General features: G+C 37.5%; 1 protein-coding gene across 2 annotated transcripts in view; it reads left to right on the top strand.

Moving 5' to 3' along the window:
- LOC105535608 (protein FAM13A-like) overlaps window positions 1–21980 on the top strand; it is a 269070-nt gene that overhangs the window by 204182 nt on the left and 42908 nt on the right. The gene's annotated exons all lie outside the window — the stretch shown is intronic.

Genomic DNA, 21980 nt, shown 5'->3' with positions numbered 1-21980 from the left:
AAAAATACTCCAGGAAGTTGAAAGAAGTTATTAAACAGAGATATAATGTAGTTAAGGAGCTTGCCACTTTGTATTGCCTTATAGAAGACATAGCATTTGAGCTGGATCTGATGAAGATAATTTAGATGATGAAGATGGTGAAGATAATTTAGATAGGAAGAGAAATAAGACAAGAGTATTGTAGATATGCTTATTTAGGAGGTATAACAGGTATTTTGCAAATTGTAACTGGAAGTAGTTGGAGATAAGGCTGGAAAGGCGGAGTGAGGCCAGGTCATAGGGGACCTTGAATGCCTGGTTCAAGTATTTTTTCATTCTTTCATTCGTTGAACAAATGTTTGGGTGGTTAACCTCTGGTTCTAGGAACTGCTTTAAGACTGGAGATGCAGAGCAATGAACAAAACCAACCAGGCCCCTGTGTTAAGGAACCGTAGATTCTAATGAGGAGAGCAACAGAGAGACATGATAGAAAAAAAGACTGTGAGGAAGATGACTTCAGTTCTAATAAATGGAAGGTATTAAGAAATTATAACAGTTTAATAGACTGACACAAAGATCATTTTAGTTTGAGTAGTCAGAGAAAGTTTGTTCTGAGACAAAAGGAGGGGGAGAAAGTCTGTAAAAATCAAGGAAAGAGCATTCCAGGCAGAGATTATAGCAAATGCAAAAGAATCGAAATAGGAGAACCTTGATTTTATCCTAGAGATAACACGAAGCCAATGAAAGTTTGAGCTGGTTAGGGGAGGTGACAGATACCATGGGGAGTTAGTATATTAGGAAAGGTAACCTTCCATCAGTGTGCAGCACAGATTGGAAGAGGTAGAGTTTGGAGGCAATTGGTTGGTTCCTTCAACAGATGTTAATCTTTATTGAAATCTAGTTATGTGGCATTTACTGAAAAGATGTGAATCTCCCACTTGGGGAGATAGAAGATGAATGAATAAAAATTCAATAATTTGCCTTAAAGACATATTTGCTACGTGCCTATTATGTACCAGACACTGAAATCATAAATAAGATTCAGGCGCTTCTCTTGAGAAACATAAAATACAATTCACAATACATAGAAACATAAAATACAATTCAAATACAATACAAAACAGTTAAGAGTTTATCAGGCAGGGAAATAGGAACAAGGGTGCCCCTGGAAGAAAAAGCAACAAGTGTGAGGACATTCAGGGCAGTGAGGACAATTTGGGAGAGAGCTGCAAGTGTGGCAGTGGATTCAGGACATCTGCAGTTTACAGTATAGAATGTAGGGGAAGGTAAAGGTGAATTAAGAGACTAAGCTAAATAGGTCAGGTCGTGAAAAACCATATCCCATATTTGGATTTTCTCTTGAAAATGATAGGGAGTAATTCTAGGAATATAAGTAGAAAAATGATATAAATAGATTTGTATCTTATCAAAGATCCTATGACAACCATGGAAAGGTAAGGAACAAGGAAAGATGAATGGAAATAGTAAGAGGTGCTGGGAGACCAACAAGCAGGCCTTTGGAGCAATTCAGTGCAAGTAAGAGCCTTCGTGAAGTCATTTTCAGTTACTGAGAACAGGCAGGTGTGGACAAGTCTTTGTCCCTTGAAGGTGTGGGAGAAAATAGACTACTGCTTATAGGGGGGCTTGGTCTAGAAAGGGTTGGAGTTTTTCAGTGTTTCTTGTGTTTCAATGTTTATTGGGTTTTTAAAATATTTTAATGAATCAAATGTTGGCAGGTTTAGATGCTTAAGGGGCAGAGCCAGTGGAGAGGAGAAGCTGATGTTGCAAGTCAGGAGGTAATAGAACAAGGACCTCCAGGAGAGAATCCAGAGACCAGGTGGCCGTATCTTCTGTAAGGCAGCTTGGGTGCTGTACAACCACAAGGACACTTTTCACATTATAGCTTCTGTGAACAAACAGTGGTGGGCGGTGCACCTTCTGCACGGCAGAGAGGGAAGGTCATAAGCAATAGAAGAATTAGCCTTGGCCAATAAGGAACAATTGGAAAAGAATAAGAGGCACAGATATAGTAGTCCTCTTTACAGTTTTCTTCTCTAGTTTAAAAATCATAGTCAAGTGGCTAGGTGACAAGAGCTAGTGTCAATGTTATTTTGCCAAATTACCCTGTAAAGAATTATGTCAAAAATGCCTTAAGTAAAATAGTGAAAAGAAAAATTCAGATGTTCGTTGTTTATGTAATTTTTATTCTTCCAATCAGAAAATGAAAATAAGTTTCCTGCTTCCAAAGTTAACAAGATCCTCCTTTTGAAGAATGAATCAGTATTTCTGAGATACAAATCAAGAAGTGAGATTATGGAGAGAAGGCACAGCTAGCCATTGCTGTAGCAACTATATGTTCTTCTGGTTGTCATATGTTATCCCCAGTTAAAACAAATCCATACCTATATTTATAAATTTCTTATATTTTTTCTAGTTTGTTTTTTAAGACAGGCTTTCACTCTATTGCCCAGGCTAGAGTACAATGGTGCAGACTCAGCTCACTGCAGCCTTGACTTCCTGAGCTCAAGCGATTCACCAATCCACCCACCTTGGCCTCTCAAAGTGCTGGGATTACAGGCATGAACCACCATGTCCAGCCCAACTTTCTAGTTTCTAAAAGTAGAGCCAGACAACCTTAAAGGTCTAGATACAACAACATTATCCGTGTTTAACCTGGCCACCTCTATCACACAGAAACTTTTTCAACTTCCTGTCTCTATCCATAGATCTACTGTATCTGTGAAGAGATGTTTACTTTTTAATTTGATTTACCTCCTTGTGAGACAAATTATCAAAAGATGATTGGAGATAATTAAAAGTAAATTTTAAATCCTTTATATATCTTTGAAGTAACCAAATCATGTTAAATGTATAATACAATGTAATCATATTTTTATTTCAAAAATGAAATATGAAGCTATTTTCATTTGCAGTTACTTGCCAGAACAAGTTATTGGCCAGTTCATATATTTTAAATTAAAGAATAAATGTGCCTGTGTGGAAAATACACAGAGCCCACAAAATCTTTCTCCAAATCTTCTACTTAACAATTTCTTATTTGTCCTTGTCTTAAATGGTAATATCACTTGGTAAAGTTACTAAAAGTCACTGAATTGTAGAAATAGGTGGGCTTTATGATATGTAAAATATACCTCAATAATACTGTTTAAACAAGTACAAATGCAAAAAAAGCTGGAGTGAGGAGGGAAATGCTTTAACAAGAATGTCACTTGATTACAAAATGCTAAAATACAGCCATTGTTATTAAGTCAATGCTGTCTGCAGAGAGAGTTCGTTTATTACATTTTAAGAGATTTTTGTCCTTCATACTTTTCTTTGACTACATCAGAGCATGGTGGCGGGAATAAAGGTCAGGTTCTCATGAAAGGTGATTCCTAAGCAGGGAGAGGAAGCGGGGGGGAAAACGCTCTTTGTTTTCTCATCCTGGCAGGATTCCAATTTGTAGCTTACTGTACTGTAATCAAAAGTTATTGAAGTAATCAGTATTTCGGGGAGACGTTAAAACAGAAAGAAAAGGCTGAAACATCTTGGAAGTTTCATAAAAAATCATAGTTCCATTGTGTGTTTAAGCAGAAAAGTTAACCAGTTTGCTGCTAGGATTAAGACAAGCTCTGTGACTCTAGGAAAATTGTCACTAGGTTTGAGTGTAAACAGAAGTTCATGGCCTTCTTTCAAGGTACTGTAGATAAGCTCACAATTAATGAAAGTTTTGTACTCGGGTGTCTCATAAAGAGATTAATATTAAATATTTTTATTTTCTATAATGAGAATAAAGAAATAGCTACCACTATGCCAAGTATTTCTCTAAAATAATATGAAGAATACATAAGGAAAATGTCTTTGCTTATGTTACAGATGTGTTCTTAATTTGACAGATAAATGAGGGAAACATAATAAATCAGTTTTCAATGTATATTAAAAATAAATCTTACCGTGGGAGAGTGTGTTTCAGATGAGAATTGTTCTATTCTAAAAGTACTTTCTTATCTATTTATTCCTTTTCCCAACACTTTTTCATTATTGAGGAAATACATTCTTCTTAAAAAATTTAATACATCACTGATGGCTAAAGTTCCCTTTGATTCTCTTGCTTCATGATTCTAATTCACTCCTTTCTCCCCCAGGGATAACTGCTATTACAGGTTTGGTAATGTGTTCTTCCAGACTTATTTCTATGGATTTCTCCAGGAATGTATCTCACACATTTTTTCAATTTTTAAAAAAAATTTTCATTTAGTAAATGTATTGTGGTGCTTCACAGATTCTTGAAAATTCTCCTATTTCCTGTATTGCTTCCTCCTGCTGCTATGTTCCTTCCTTCGCCCTTCTGTCCAAATTGCAGCGTCCTCAAAGTCTCCTTCCTGGGCTGTCTGCTCTGTCTGTCTGCTGTTCCTTCCATGGCTCATCTAGTGCCACAGAAGCAAAAAAATCTGCCCGCTACCTGCCTCTCCAGCTGTCTTTCCCCCAACTCTATACTTGTCTTTTTTGCATACCTAGAGCCGTCAGAGAACCCACACTTTCCAGGACTGTCTTGGTTCCAGATAGTCTATTCATGATCTGATCATGTGTCACATTTTGTCTTGATACTTGCTTTACAAATTATAGTAACCCTATGTATAACATCTTTTGGTTATATCACACTTCTGTCAGGCAGCCCTGTAACAATAATGTCAGATCTGCAAAATGACCTTGGATGAAGAACCTATGATTCTGAAAAGGTTATTCATTTCACAAATATTTATTGAGTTAGGTGAATTATCTAAGATCATGTAGTTATTATAGAGTCAGGCTGAGATTAAATACAGTTTCAGGCTGTGATTATTTCACTATTATTTCCTACCTGACTTCTACCTTGAGTTCCTTTCCCACATAAAAAGTATGTGTTTATATTTTCTTTCCAACCTGATTATGAGTTTCTGAAGAAGAGAGACTGTGTGTTAGGTCTCATTTGTGTTCACGCTAGTATCGAGGGGGCATGTCCTCAGTTGCTGCTGCCCTAGTTGTTATTGTGATATTGTTATATGTGCCCACTTTGAATTTGAATTCCACTGTCAGATGAGAACACTAACCTTTCTTCATCTAGCTGACCTAGACCTAGGTTAGAGATTGAAGTCTGACTCTAAAATAATATAATTTTTTAATGTGTCAGTTTTCTCTCTTCGGGTCCTTGGAAAGTACTGACCCAAGGGAATCCTGCACTGCACACCCTTAGAGAGAGTACAGAAGTCAGGACAGCCATGCGCTCTCATTGTCCCCACATAGTCGCTGTCCATCTTGTTGCGTGTCTGTCCATCTATCTGGGAGAAATCCATTGTTTCACAAGGCTCGTAATATTTCTATGCAGCTCTCTGCACTTGTGGCAGAAAGTTTGTGCCTTGTGACACTTGTCAAAGAACACTTTATAATTTAATAATGTATTATAATAGTACATTTCATGAGAATCAAACTTTCAGCAATATTAATAATGAATCAGTGTTTACAATGTTAACTGTAACCATTGCCCTTCAAGGTATCTAATCTGCAATTAAATATGACTGACTTCATTTCTGAAGTCCAGCCAGCAAAAAAAGCAGTCATAACTATCCTGTGTTTGTACTTCATAAAGGGCACTCCAATTACTTCCTGAACATGTGTTTGTTCCCTTACAGTGTTTCACTCTCTGCTACTTGGAGCCAAGTTTCAGAATTTTTTAATTGACTACTGAAGCTGAAATGAAGCAAGGATTCTTAGATACAAGATTTATAATCATATGTACAATATAATTTGAAAAATTACCAAATATCATGGCCGACTGCATGGGCAGCTAAAGTAGCACCCGTATGAATGAGGGAGCGTCTCAGGCTGCCTTACGAAAAGCACAGCGTGCACTTCAGCACGCAGTTCCCCTGCAGAACTGCCATTTCCTGGGATGTTTCTACTCTCTGACTTTCGTAAGAAAGATGTATTGAAAGGTAGACTGGAAAAGGGCCCCAACCTCTCAAACTGGATTAGAAGAAATATCTAACTGTATCTTTTCATGCAGACCATTTTGTAATTTATTCTTAACCGCCACTAGTTCCCATGAAAAAATATCCCAAGGCCTTAGATAAACTATTTCATATAAGTGAAATATCTATTAAAAATATTTTCTAGGCTTAACTCCAGTCTCCTTTTCAAATGAAAGTCTCCGATATTTCAGTATTTTGGTTACTAAAAAACAAATTGTTCTCTACTCATTCACCAAAATCTGCCCTTCAATACAATTGCTATGACTACTTGAATTTTGACATTTTACTGGAATCCAAACTTCAATTAAATGTTTTTTCTAATTCTGTTTACAGTATGAGTAGTTAATGAAATGATAGATAAGTAATGGCAAAGAAATGTATTGTCATATCTTCAAATAATTTCTAGTGGCATTTAGATCAACAGAGTATATCTGGACTCCTATGATCTTAGCTGGATTTATTTTACTAATTCAAAGTTAACAGATTGATATTGGGCAAAATCTATGTACTGCACATATGCACTGGGCCCTGAGGGGCCAGACAGAACTAAGGTGTGGTGTGTATTGTTAGGTGTCTACCATCTACCAGTCTATTAATTGAGACAAACTTACACATGGTTAACAATAGTATATAATAGAAAGATGTTTAAAAGCAGCACAACAGAAGTGATGTAAAAGCAAAGAGGACTTGTTGAATAAAGTTCAAGGTCTTCAAAGGTCTTTAAAAATCTGGCTAAGCCTGCCTTCCTGGTTAACGCTTCTATGGTTCTTCATCCTATATCTGAGCTACATTACAACCACATTATTTCAAATGTTTCCCCGTAGTTTCACAGTTCCGTATCTCTGCTAACATTTTCACTTTTATCTGGAGTGTCCTTCTCCCACTTTGTCAATAGTCAATTTAAATTTCTTCTTGTCTATGAAGTTCCCTCTAACTCTTGCACATTTTATATAACTAGAATCACATAATATGTGTTCTTTTGTGTCTCTCTTCTTTCACTTAGCATATGTTTCGAAGGCTCATCCATGTTGTAGCATGTATCAGTACTTCACTCCTTTTTATGTCTGAATAAATAAATATTTCATTGTATATATGAACCACATTTTGCTTATCTACTCATTAGTTGATGGACATTTGGGTTGTATCCACTTTTTTTCGCTATTATGAATAATGCTAGGATGAACATTTCTGTAGAAGCCTTTGTATGGGCACATATTTTCAGTTCCCTTGGGTATAAGCCTAGGGGTAGAATTGCTGAGTCATATGTTAACTCTATGTTTAACCTTTTGAGGAATGACAAAGCAACTGCCTAGTTTTGCATTCCTTTCAGCAGTGTTTGATGGTTCTAGTTTCACTACATCTTCACCAACACTTGTTATCATGTTTTTTTATTATAGCCATCCTACTGGATATGAAGCGATGTCTCATTGTGTTTTGATTTGCATTGCCCTAATGAGTAATGATGTTGAACATCTTTTCATGTGTTTAATGGCCAATTGTATATCTTCTTTAGATAAATGTCTTTTCAAATTCTCTGTTAATTCTTTATTTTGGATATAAGACCCTTATCAGATATATGATATGCAAATATTTTTTCCCATTACTGGGTTGTCTTTTCAATTTTTTGTTAGTGCCCTTTGAAGCACAAAATTTTTAATTTTGTTGAAGTCTAATTAATCTGTTATTTTCTTGTTTATAATGTTGATGTCACATCTAATAAACTGTTGCATAATGTAAGATCATGAAGATTTACATATGTGTTTTTTTCTAAGAGTTTTATAGTTTTAGTTCTTACATTTAGGTCTTTGATCTATTTTGAGTTAGTTTTTACATGTGGTGTGTGGTATGAGTCTAGTTTCATTCTTTTGCTTGTATATATCCAGTTGTCCCAGCACCATTTGCTGAAAAGAATATTATTTTCCCATGGAATTGTTGTTTTGGCCCTCTTGTCAAAAATCTGAACCTAATTTTTCAAAAAACTAATTTAGGATTCTCACTCTTCTCCCTCCCACCTTCATTTTCTGAGAACATTGACTTTCAATTCAATAGAGATGTGAGCATGGTTTAGATCTACAAAATATAATAGCACAGTCCGGAAGTTTTTATCTTATTTCAAGCAGCAATCAGGAAAGACTGCTTTTATCCTCCTACCTCCCAAATCTACCAACATATTCGCATCTGCATCCTTATACTCTGCCTTCTCTCCCATTACAGTGGATGAGCTGAACCTGCACATCTCTAGGGTCATGTATGTGTATTCTTGTATGTGTACTCTGAGTCTCATTCCTTCTCGCTCAAGGGCTGTGTTTCAATAGTCACCTCCCTCCTTTATATCATCACTTTCCCCTTTTTTTCTAGACTAGTCCCATGAGCCAAGAAATTTGCAGTAAATAGCTCTCAACATTTTTGTAATCCCTCTCTAGAAACGATATCCCTCTTCTCTGTTGGAGCAAATCTCTGATAAAGGATTGTATGTACTTGCTGTCTTTATATCCTTTCCTCTCATTCTTCAACCCACACACCACTTAATGTGTTCTTGTTGAGAACAATAACCTCCATCATGGCAAATCCAAAGGTCAGTCTACTGTCCTCATCTTACGCTATCTCTCAGCACTATTTGACCCAACTGATCACTCCTTTTTGAAGCACTTTCTTCACTTTGCTTAGTGTGACATTATAGTCTCCTGGTTTTTCTCTGGCCTTACTGGATATCTTTTCTTAGTCTCTTTCGTATAAGCTTTCTTCTTTTCAAGACTTCTCAAATTTAGAGAACCCCAAGTCTCAGTCCTCTGACGTCCTCTCAACCTATACTCATTCCTGGGTGCTTTTATTCAGTTCTGTGATTTTAAACACTATCTTTATTCATAAGCCTCCAAAAATTATACTTCTAGCTCTAGCCTCTTCATTATATTCCAGGTAGTTATGTCCAGTTGGCAAGACCAGCTAGTTAATTTGTTCTCCCCATCCTCCACCCCCCAGGGCAATGTTGGGGGGCAGATTCAACAATTATTAAAAATGTTAAGATGTTGACAGCAAAGCATAATAACATTCTGAATATGGGCTCTGTGAGACTGCACTTTTCTTTTTTTTGTTTTGTCTCACTATGTTGACCAGGCTGGTCTCAAACTCTGGGCCTCAAGTGATCCTCCCTCCTCAGCCTCCCAAAGTACTGGGATTACAGGCGTGAGCCACTGTGCCCAGCCAAAACTGCACATCTTATATGCCCCTGCCAGTTGAAGAAGTCCACTTCAATATTTAACAAGCATCTCACATTCAATCTACATACAATAGAATTCCTAATTTACACTCCTAATTTACGTATTTTTCCTTGTCTATTGACTGTCTATTCCATGAGAATGTAAGCTCCATAAAGGCAGGAACTACAATTTTATTTACTCCTCTGTACACTCTATTGCCTTAAAGAGTTTGCTCTATTTGCCTGGCAAAGGCTGACTATATTCTAAAACGTTACTGAGAACACAAAAATTTCATTTATGTGGGCTGTATCTATTGACATATAGATATAACTGAAAAATAAGCAGAGTTTTAATATCTGTTTATCACTATTTAAAAATAATCATTTTGGTCAGGCGCAGTGACTCACACCTGTAATCCCAGCACTTTGGGAAGCCGATGTGGGTGGATCACCTGAGGTCAGGAGTTCAAGACCAGCCTGACCAACATGGAGAAACCCCGTCTCTACTAAAAATACAAAATTAGCCAGGCATGGTGGTGCATGCCTATAATTCCAGCCTCTCCGGAGGTTGAGGCAGGGGAATCACTTGAACCTGGGAGGCGGAGGTTGTGGTGAGTAGAGATCGTGCCATTGCACTCCAACCTGGGCAATAAGAGTGAAACTTCGTTTCAAAAAAATAAGATAAAATTAAAATAATCATCTTTTTTTTTTTTTTTTTTTTTTTTTTTTTGAGGTGGAGTCTCGCTCTGTCACACAGGCTAGAGTGCAGTGACACAATCTCGGCTCTCTGCAATCTCCACCTCCCGGGTTCAAGTGATTCTCCTGCCTCAGCCTCCCGAATAACTGGGAATACGAACACCCACCATCATGCCCGGCTAATTGTTGTATTTTTAGTAGAGAGGGGTTTCACCATGTTGGTCAGGCTGGTCTCAAACTCCCGACCTCAGGTGATCCACCCACCTCAGCCTCCCAAAGTTCTGCGATTACAGGCATGAGCCACTGCACCTGCCCATTTATTAAATATAACTACATTTTTTAAATGAAAAAGAGTGAGAAGATCTCATTGTTTTATATTTTTGCCAAGCTGTAACAACTGGCTTAATATTAGTAGAAGACAACTGGATTCTCATGTCTGCTTCTGCGTTAAATCTGTTGCCATATTTTAGAAAGCTTGACTGTACGTTCATAAATGAATCAGAGTGTAAAAAAGTAGACGACATCTTAGTATTACTATGACAATTTTTATACCTTGCAGATCCTCCCAAGAGAGTCTCAAGAACCTCCAAGGGTACTTGGGCCATAATTCGAGAATTTCTGCTATACAATGTAACCACTAAAAGTACTTTTAAGAACTAGAAATGTCACAGAAATGTATTACTGACTACTAAATGAAAAATAATGTTACAAAATAGTACATACTGCATAATCTTTTTATTGTGGTAATGTATATATAACACAAAATTTACCATTTTAATCATTTTAAGTACACAATTCAGTGGTATTAAGTACATTCACATTGTCCCATCTTTTATTTATGAATTTTTTTTACAATGAAAGAATATAGAATTTTGTTAAACACTGGATATGGAAGCAATGGGATTGTGTTTAACTTTAATCTTTGTATTTTTAAATTTTTTCTACAATGATAATATACTGTATAATTTATAATGCAAAAAAATTTTTGTTTTAAGTCAAGGATGGATGACAAATACTTCAAGGAGGAAGTGTTAATTGTCATATTTTAGAGAAATTATGTAGAGCAGGGGTCCCCAACCCCCAGGCCATGGACTGGTACAGGTCCATGGCCTATTAGGAACCAGGCCACGCTGGAGGAGGAGGAGGTGAGTGGCAGGTGAATGAGTGAAGCCTCATCTGTATTTACAGCCTCTCCCCATCACTAGCACTACTGCCCGAGCTCCGCCTCCTGTCAGACCAACAGCTGCATTAAATTCTCACAGAAATGCAAACCCTATTGTGAACTACACATGCAAGGGAGCTAGGTTGCACATTCCTTATGAGAATCTAATACCTGAGGATCTGTCACTGTCTCCCATCGCTCCCAGATGGGACAATCTAGTTGCAGGAAAACAAACTCAGGGCTCCCACTGATTCTACATTATGATGAATTGTATAATTATTTCACTATATGTTACAATGCAATAATAATAGAGATAAACTGCACAATAAATGTCACTTGAATCATCCTGAAACTACCCACACCCTAGTCCGTGGAAAAGTTGTCCTCCATAAAACTCGTCCCTGGTGGCAAAAAGGTTGGGGACCACTGAGGTAGAGTGACAACTGAACTGCTTTTTGACTTGCAATTGTGACTTCAGTCATTCAGATGGATAAAATCCTCTGAATGGAGAAATCAGAATAGGCAGTGTGTGAGAAGCTGAGAAAGGATGAGTTTTGTTTTGATGGATAGGTATGAGCTAGGGAGGATATTCTAGGCTAGGAGAAAGACCTGAACAAAAACTAGTGATGGGAAAGCAGGGCATAATAGGGGGCAGAGTGGGTCATTCAGCTGGGCCCCCAGTCCATGTATGTGTCTGTAGAGGAGGAGAATACCAGGCCTGCTGAGCATGTGTGGAATTTAGATTTTACATTGTAAGCTTTGAAAAGCAATCAAAGCTTTGTGACATGATTAAAGCAGTATTTGGGGAAATCCATTCTGTACAATCTGAATTTAAGGTGAACAAGACCAAAATAAGTAAAATTTACTAGAAAAAAAAAGAAGTTATAATGCAGAGGTTAATACAAAATTAAATGCAGGAAAGGGAGGATGAAGGGGAATGGAAGAGAACAGTGGTGGTAATAGACTAATGGACAGGGAAGGAAGAGAGAGATAATAGTATCTCATTTAAACTTTTATTAACAAAGTATTCATTCAGGTATCACTTGGTTCGGCCAAATTCTGTACTATTTGTTTTATAAGCAGTGATTTGAAGTCTAGCATGATATTATTTCCAGAAGTATTTACAGTTGTTAAAATTATTTCACTGGACTGTTTTTAAAGTTTTAAAATTGGATTGATTTGTTTTAAAGTTGTCTTCTTAAAGTAGTATTTTGGAGAATTATTGTGGAATTATCATTTGTTTTTAATGAATTTTCTTCTACTTAGTACTTTTATTGTATATATTTGGAGTGTAAAACATGATGTTTTGATATGCATAGTGATATGCTTACTACAGTGCATTTTCTTTATATAAATAGTGAATTAATTTCACTGCCTCTTTGGGGATTCATTAGTTTTATTGGCTTGCTTCATTAATTTATGTCTAACTTATTTCCTAATTTATTCGTAATTTTCTTTTTTCTGCTTATATATGTCCTCACCAGAATTCAATGAGGAAAAAAAGATGTTTGGCTTCAAATTCTAATATTGCTCTATACATGAATGACACTAAGAAAAGATAATATAAACATATAAACAATTATTTGATGCACTGAGTCTAATTTTCTGAATTTAAATGGATTTTTTTTGCGAGGCATGGTGGCTCACGTCTATAATCTCAGCACTTTGGGAGGCTGAGGCAGGAGGATCACTTGAGTGAAGGAGTTTGAGACCAACTTAGGTAACACAGTGAGACCTTATCTGTACAGAAAAAATAAAATAAAATAAAACAATAGCCAGGCGTGGTGGTGTGCACCTGTAGAGCCAGCTACTTGGGAGCCCGAGGTGGGAAAATTGATTGAGTCTGGGAGATGGAGCCCTGGGTGACAGAGTGAGACTCTGTCTCATAAAATTTAATTAAATTAATAAAATAAATAAATTGGTTTTTTTTTTTTAAGACAGAGTCTCACTCTATCACCCAAGCTGGAGTGCAGTGGCGTGATCTCAGCTCACTGCAAATTCTGCTTCCCAAATTCAAGTGATTCTCCTCCCTCAACCTTTCGAGTAGTTGGGATTATAGGCACCCACCACCACGCCTGGCTAGTTTTTGTATTTTTAGTAGAGATGGGGTTTCACCATGTTGACCAAGCTAGTCTTGAACTCCTGACCTCAGGTGATCTGCCTGCCTCAGCCTCCTACAGTGCTGGGATTACAGGCGTGAGCCACCATGTTCAGTCTTGGACTTTTAAGTGGAATTTTTAGATATTTTGTTTCGTTTTGTTTTTGTTTTTGTTTTAATCAGGTCATCTAAAATGCAGTCGGAGTTTGACACTTTAAGGACTAATACTGTAATTTTTTAAATAGGATCTATACTTTTTTAAATACTCTGATTTTTCAAAAGAAAATGTTTAATGAACAAAATAAGGCAGAAGCCTTTAACTCACCAAGGTGCTATTCATTACTCTTCTTTGTTTTTTAAGTTCCGGGTACATGTGCAGGGTGTGCAGGTTTACATAGGTAAACGTGTGCCATGGCTGTTTGCTGCACCTGTCAACCCATCACCTATGTATTAAGCCCCGCATTCATTAGCTATTTTTCCTGATGCTCTCCCTTCCTCCAACAGGCCCCAGTGTATGTTGTTCTGCTCCCAGTGTCCATGTGTTGTCTTCGTTCAGCTCCCACTTATATCTGAGAATATTTGGTATTTGATTTTCTGTTTCTGCATTAGTTTTCTGTGGAAAATGGCTCCCAGCTCCATCCATGTCCCTAAAAAGCACATGATCTTGTTCCTTTCTATGACTGCATGGCATTCCATGGTGTATATATACCACATTTTCTTTATCCAGTCTATCACTGACAGGCATTTGGGTTCATTCCATGTCTTTGCTATTGTGAATAGTGCTGTGGTGAACATACATGTGCATGTATCTTTATAAAAGAATTATTTATATTTTGGGGTGTATATACCCAGTAATGGGATTGCTGGGTCAAATGATATTTCTGTTGTAGATCTTTGAGGAATCACTATACTGTCTTCCACAATGGTTTAACTAGTTTACATTTCCACCAACAGTGTAAAAGTGTTCCTTTTTCTCCTTAACCTTGCCAGCCTCTGTTGTTTCTTGACTTTTTAATAATCACTATTCTGACTGGCATGAGGTGGTATCTCATTGTGGTTTTGATTTGCATTTCTCTAATGATCAGTGATGTTGAGCTTTTCTTCGTGTTTATTGGCCACATAAACATCTTCTTTTGAGTAGTGTCTGTTCATGTTCTTTGCCCACTTTTTAATGGGGTTGGTTTTTTCTTGTAAATTTGTTTAAGTTCCCATAGACTTGATATTAGACCTTTATCAGATGGATAGATTGCAAAAATATTCTCCTATTCTGTAGGTTGTCTGTTCACTCTGATGATAGTTTCTTTTGCTGCATAGAAGCTCTTTAGTTTAATTGTATCCCATTTGTCAATTTTTGCTTTTGTTGCAATTGCTTTTGGTGTTTTCATCATGAAATCTTTGCCCGTGCCTATGTCCTAAATGGTATTGCCAAGATTTTCTTCTAGGGTTTTTATAGTTTTTGGTTTTACATTTAAATATTTAATCCATCTTGAGTTAATTTTTGTAAAAGGTATAAGGAAGGGGTCCAGTTTTAGTTTTCTGCATATGGCTAACCAGTTCTCCCAGCACCATTTATTAAATTGGGAATCCTTTCCCCATTGCTTGCTTTTGTCAGGTTTATTGAGGATCAGATGGTTTTAGGTGTGCAGTCTTATTTCTGAGTTCTCTATTCTGTTCCATTGGTGTATGTGTCTGTGTACTAGTACCATGCTGTTTTGGTCACTGTAGCCTTGTAGTGTAGTTTAAAGTCAGGTAGCATGATACGTCCAGCTTTGTTCTTTTTGCTTGAGATTGTTTTGGCTATTTGGGCTCTTTTTTGCTCCCATATGATTTTTAAAAAGATTTTCTAATTCTGTGAAGAATGTCAGTGGTAGTTTAATGAGAAGAGTATTGAATCTATAAATTACTTTGGGCAGCGTGGCCATTTTCATGATACTGATTCTTCCTATCCATGAGCATGAAATGTTTTTCCATTTGTTTGTGTCCTCTCTGATTTCTTTGAGCAGTGGTTTGTACTTCTCCTTGAAGAGGTCCTTCGTTTCCCTTGTTAGCTGTATTCCTGGACTTATTCTTGATAACACAAATAATTTTTACTTCCCCTTGTTTTTATTTTAAATATATTTTCACTAATTTATTTGCAGGGTCAATTCAAATAAAAACACTTCACTTGGTGTTAAAGCAAATTAATTTTACCAGCCAGTATATTGACATTAAGAGATTTTTATGCTTGTGCTTGGTATTTCATGTCTCAGGAATATGAAGAGTTTATTTTATGTTTTATGGACATAGAATCAGCCAGTCGGTTACCATATCACACTAAACAATTTTGACATTTCTCTGAGGAAGCCCTGCTAAAACCTGCTTCTCCGCTGTCAGGAAATATCATTTAACAAGGTGAAAGTTCACGGGGACAATTTAAGGCAGCTGATCTCAGGTGTGGTAGCAGCTGTTGTGTGGGACATGACTTAGTTTATGGGAACAGAAACACTATTATCCGGACTCCCACGGGAGATTTGGAGAAAGTCATGCCCAGAGAGTCCCATTCCAGGAAAATGTGCTTGAAGCACTTATTTATTGGCAATAATCACTAACTGAGAGTCCATCTGGCAAAACTGTGGATTTTTCCCTGTCCCAGAAAGTTGAGGAACAATTACATAAGTTGTCTCGAAAATTTTATTTTTAACCACTTTTTATGGAGAATTATAGTCCCTCAGTTCTTACAAGAAATTCACTTAAAAAAAAAAAAAAAGCATCCACATGAATTTCTGTACAACTTTGCTACTTCATGTACCATGAATAAATGCTTGTTTTTTGATTTGAAATCAGTACTTAATCCTTCTGGGGAATGTTTTGAATCTTATTTTCTGTGTTTGAAATGTTGGAGCCAGTTAGTTGGTGAAGAAAGGAACCCTGAATCGGCACTTCCAGCTATGGAGGCCTTTAAACCCCACCTCTCTTAGTAGCTCTTCCCTCCATCTTCACTGACAGCTTGACAAGATTTTAGAATCCAAATCAGTGAACACTGTGAGCCATTTGGGAGTCCAGCAAGCCTACTCAGATAGAGTTTAATGAAATAAGCCCGTATCAATTTTAAAAGCAAGATACATCATCAGAATTAAAGAGGGGTGTCTTTGGAAAAACAGTGATATAATTTCTATCTCTATGGGATATTTTTCTTCTGCAATCTTATATAGACTGGATAAATCTAATAAATAAATGAGGAAACATATTAAATTACGATGATTTTACTGTTTTTATTTTGGCCTTCAGTAATGCAAGCATATTTATTTCACTGTTACTCAACAAAATAGTAGTACCTAACTAGAAATCCATTATTCCTGTTAGCCTCAGCTTGTTTGAGTATCATTGTTTGCTTTCTAAAACAAGCTTTTTATATGGTTTTGTAATGATTTCTTAAGAAATACTTGAGCTTGCTTATATAAAACAACTCACAAACCACCTGTTATTTCCATATATTAGTTTTTTAAAGAGGAATACAATCAAGAATACAATTTAAAACTTGATTTTCCATCTGTTTTTTCTTTGCACCTTCCTCTTTCCTCTAACACCCCACCCGTACCACGTCCTTCCTCCACTTCAACTGGCTCCTGCCACTCAGTAGCAGAAGTTTGTTATGGTCCAGTGTATGCGTCAGTGTTCAGACAGCCATTATGTAAGACTGTGCAGCCATTATTGAATATATACATACACACACACACACACCCCTAAATATAAACCTCAGGTGAGAAGAAAGGATTCTTTATTTCCCATATCCAACTAATAATATGTATATCAGTAAGTAAGAATAATACTTTATTATCTTGAGGGGCTATTGAATGGTGGAAAAGGTATGGACACTGGCATTTAGATACTGGCTCCATGTCAGCCACTTACTAGCTGAGCATTCACATTAATTGACTTCTTCATTTCCATATCTGTTAAAATGAGCACAGCATAAATTCACAATAAATACTTGTTGCTTTACCTACACGCACTCCTCCAGCTTCTTCTCCCTCTTTTATTGACATTTCGCTGTTGTTGATAATGACGATGATATTGTCCTGTAAGCCCCGAAATCCACTAGTGTTTTAACACAGTTTGCTGGAAAACTAGTTTACTGAGGATCTTGTATAACAACACCAGAATATCTAAATCATATGTGCACTAAAAGTCTTGGCTTCATGATTCTAAATAACTCATGTTAGATTTAGTCCTTACCATTTATAAATGCCATGCATCTTTTGGAGTGCATTGCTCCTTAGTGTGTTTTACAAAGATTGACAAGAATATGAGGAAGAACTCTTGCCTGAGACTCACTCTGTCACCTAGGCTGGAGTGCACTGGTGCAGTCATGGCTCACTGCAGCATCAATTTGCTGGGCTGAAGCGATCCTCCCACCTCAGCCTCCCAAGCAGCTGCGACCACAGGCACACACCACTATACCTTTCTAATTTTCTTTTTTTAGGGATGAGATCTCACTATGTTCCTCAGGCTAGAAGTACCTTCTTATCAAACTTGTAAGAAATAAGTTATTTTAATATATCATTATATCTTAGGAAATAAACCTATCTGATTTTAAAACAATATCTGAAAATACATTACTGTGGCCAAGAAATGTTCTTGGTTCTTTGGTTGTTTTCAGTTGATGTTGAAATTAAAAGAAACACAGCCACATGGTTTTTGTTGCTCTTGATAGGACAAGAGCAAATGCAGATTTTGCCAAACACTTGGAATCTGCTGAAGAAGTTATGTAAGAAAATTAGAAATCTGCAAGCCAGCTAAAATGTGGAAAAGGAAATTGACAACCTGGGAGAAACTGGATAATGTAGAATGATAAAAGATTTCAGAAGTTTTGGATAGAATCTTACTTTTAGCACATCTGTGATTGCACATCAGTGTATAACCCAGGTAGTTTATTCCTTAAGCCAGTTGTTAGTATTATTTTTCATTTGAACTTACATGTGGCATCTAGTTTATCTTATGTGTAGCTCTACAGTGGAAAATGTTAAAAAGTGGGTAGAATATTGCTTGATAAGTTTAATAAACGGAGTTATACTTCAGAATCTATAGAAGAGTAATTGATGTATTCATTAATTCATTCTGCACTTATTGAGTGTTCTGTGTCAGGGCTGCAGGAAAGATATAGTTCCTGTTGTGGAAAACTTGCATTCCAAAAGGAAGATAATATATACAGTAGATTCAAATAATAATAAAACTGTGCAGGAAAAAAAGATAAATATCATCGATACAAAGGGCTACATGACTTTAAAAGGTCAAGAGATTTCTTTGGCCAGACATAGTAGTTCACACCTGTAATCCCAACACTTTGAGAGGCCAAGGTGAGAGGACTGCTTGAGCCCAGGAGCTGAAGACCAGCCTGGGCAACATAGTAAGAACCCCATCTCTACAAAAAAATAAATTAGCCAGGCATTTTGGCACACACCTGTGATCTCAGCTACTCAGGAAGCTGAGGTGGGAGGCACACTTGAGCCCAGGAGGTAAAGGCTACAGTGAGCTGTGATGGTGCCTGCCATTACACTCCAGCCTGGACAACAGAGAGAGACCCTGTCTCAAAAACAAACAAACAAAAGAAGATTTCTTTCAATTAGCCTAGACCTAAAGTACAGGTAGGATTTTTCCTGAAGGGAATGAAATGGGAAAATATTCCAGACAGAGGGAACAGCATGAACAAATATTTAGGATAGAAAAGTTCAGGGCAGATTTGAAAATAGTGACCCAGGCATGTCTGGAGTTGTTTCCTCAGGGGAGGTTTAAGCAGCTGAATCAGAGAGGCAAATTGGGGTTAATAGGTGGAGTGTTCTAATCATCATATTAAAAGGATTGGGGTTCATGTAGGAGGTAGTTGGGAGCTATTGAAGTTTTTGAGTACAAGAATGAATTACCAGATCACAAGCATGGTGGGAAATTGACTAATAGTGAAATGTGTGCTATGGTGGCACACATTTTATTGTGTTATTCTAAGAGTACAGATAACCTAGACAGATTGATTATAGAAACATGACGGGGCAATCAATAGACTGGTTGAAGGTAGGAGAGGAGGGAGAAGTAAAGATGACTCATGGTTTGAATCTGATTCACAAAGGGAATAATAACATCATTATCAAGAAGGACCAGGAGGAAGAGAAATTTGGAGATCAGATAATATGAAGTCTTGAATGTTTGACTGGGTTGATAATACTAATAATTACTGAGCACTTAATTATTTGCCAGGCACTATTCTATGTATCGTACATGCACGGTCTCAATTATTCCTTAGAGCAGCCTCAGAACTTTTAAACAACCTGCCAAGTTTGCACTGCCTGTCAGAGGTGAAGTCAGGATCCAGTCCCCAGAGGTGTAATTCCAGCACCCAACTTATTGAATGCATGTATTGAATGGTGTTAGTCTTGGAGGCAGAGCTAAACGAGGAGGAAAGACAGATGAAATAAAAAGCGAATGTTGATCAGGAAGGTTTGGTGAATTCCCAGAAAAGATCACAGAGAACCAAAGACTTTCAGAAAACTGAAGGTGAGTGTTTCCAAAAAGTCAAGAGTAGGAGAGGATCTAAGAAAAGACATTTGGATTTAGTGGTCAAAAGACCCTTGATGGCCTTAAAAGCAGTTTTGGAAAAGTGGTAAAGGTCAAAATCCATTGGCATGGGATGGAGGAACAAGTAATTTATGAGGAAGTGGAGGCAGCAGAGATAGACTTGGTGGAAGTCTGTAAGTGGGAAGGAAGAGGAAAATAGCTCTGCAGCACCAGAAGGTAGGACTGCTGAGAAGCACTTTCTAATACCATTCACTTGGTTGCCTGTCATAAGGGAGGAGAAGCGAGTAGCGAGGGGCAGATTTAAGATGTAGGAGAGAGACCAGGCTGCTTCCAGAGGAAGGAGAAAATGATGAGATCCAATACACAGATAAGAGGCTTGAGTCCTATATGTGAGGACCCTTTCTCCTAAACCAAGAGGAAGTCAAAAAGAATGAGGCAAGATGTGTGTTGGAATGGGAACAGGGGTGGTAGGTGGAGCAGAGAAGACCAAAGGCACTCGCTTATGTTTGATGATCTTGACTTTCTCAGTCAATTGGCAGGTGAAATAATTAGTGAGTGAGAGAGGTTCTGGTTTGTGGCACTGGAGAAGATTTGAAGCAGTTGCTGTGGGAATGCAGTGAACAGTCAAAGATAATAAAAAAGGTTGCAACACAGTATTGTGGTTCAAACTAAGGTTAAGCATTATGAATTTTTAGTATAACTAGTTACCAAGTTATGAGACTTTTCTTTGTAATCCTTAGCACTCTGGCAATAGACAGCCCAGCAGGCAGGACTTATAAAGGGGGAAGAAGTAGGAGATGCTAGGAAATCCATTTTAGAAATAACTAGGCCAGGTGCGGTGGCTCACGCCTGTAATCCCAGCACTTTGAGAGGCCGAGGTGGGCGGATCACGAGGTCAGGAGATCGAGACCATCCTGGCTAACACGGTGAAACCCCGTCTTTACTAAAAATACAAAAAATTAGCCGGGCGTGGTGGTGGGTGCCTGTAGTCCCAGCTACTCAGAAGGCTGAGGCAGGAGAATAGCGTGAATCTGGGAAGCGAAGCTTGCAGTGAGCGGAGATTGCGCCACTGCACTCTGGCCTGGGCGGCAGAGCGAGACTCCATCTCAAGAAAGAAAGAAAGAAAGAAAGAGAGAGAGAGAGAGAAAGAAAAAAGGAAGCTCAGGAGGGTCAGGAATGTGCTTTTTTTTTTTTTTTAAACCTACATGCCAGTTGGTTTGATTGCAGGCTATCCTCTGTGAATATCACAAAACAATTGGAGCTGAACAGAGAGCGAAGTGAAAAGGCAGAGGAATGGGAGAGGGAGAAGTGTTGGAGGTTAAGAGGGATGCACATTAAGGGGCTCCGTGAAAGGGAAATGTAGCCAGGGAAATGCAGTTGAAATACCGTGTTTGAAAAATTAGAAATGACAGAGGTCATGAATGGCACTCCCACTCCCTGACTATGCACTGACAAGAGGATGTTAGAAATAGAAATAAGAAAGGTATTTAAGTGATCCAGAACTCTGGCAGTGGCTGGGGTAGAGAGAAGGGGCTGCGATCAGGTACAGATTCATAAATGAGTATCAAATAATGCCCCCAAAATAGATTTTAAAAAACACAAAAAAGAGGAATTGTTATAAATGATGGAGACTTGAAAAAACATGTAGTTACAGAGTTATAGCATTAATTACTTTTTTTAAAAAAACATTGACATTTTATGTAATATGGCATGTTAGAGGAATGTTGATAGGGCAACTTAATGTATTAGGAAATATATGTGAAATCTAATATTGAATGTAAATTGCAATTCAGTTTAATGTATTTTGAATGCATTGAGTGTAAATTGTAGTTCAACTTAACATTTTTTTTTAATGCTGGGTTCTTTATTATTGAGCTTTTATGTCTATTTTAGCCAGGTAGTATTAATGTGTTCATAAAATTCAGAAAGGACAAAATAATATTTCTGTCACTTGAATGTTAACTATTTCTGAAAATATTTGTATCTTATAAGATATTTAAAACATTCATGCAAGGCGCGGTGGCTCACGCCTGTAATCTCAGCACTTTGGGGCTGAGGCAGGCGGATCATTCGAGGTCAGGAGTTCGAGACCAGCCTGACCAACATGGTGAAACCCCTTCTCTACTAAAAATACAAAAATTAGCAGGGCATGGTGGCAAGCACCTGTAATCCCACCTACTCAGAAGGCTACGACAGGAGAATTATTTGAACCTAGGAGGCAGAGGTTGCAGTGAGCCGAGATCATGCCACTGTACTCCAGCCTGGGCGACAGAGCAAGACTCTGTCTCAAAAAAA

Source organism: Mandrillus leucophaeus, unplaced genomic scaffold, assembly GCF_000951045.1.
Source record: "Mandrillus leucophaeus isolate KB7577 unplaced genomic scaffold, Mleu.le_1.0 Scaffold1480, whole genome shotgun sequence".
Classification (NCBI taxonomy): Eukaryota; Metazoa; Chordata; class Mammalia; order Primates; family Cercopithecidae; genus Mandrillus; species Mandrillus leucophaeus.
This window is presented reverse-complemented; position numbering and strand designations above follow the sequence as displayed.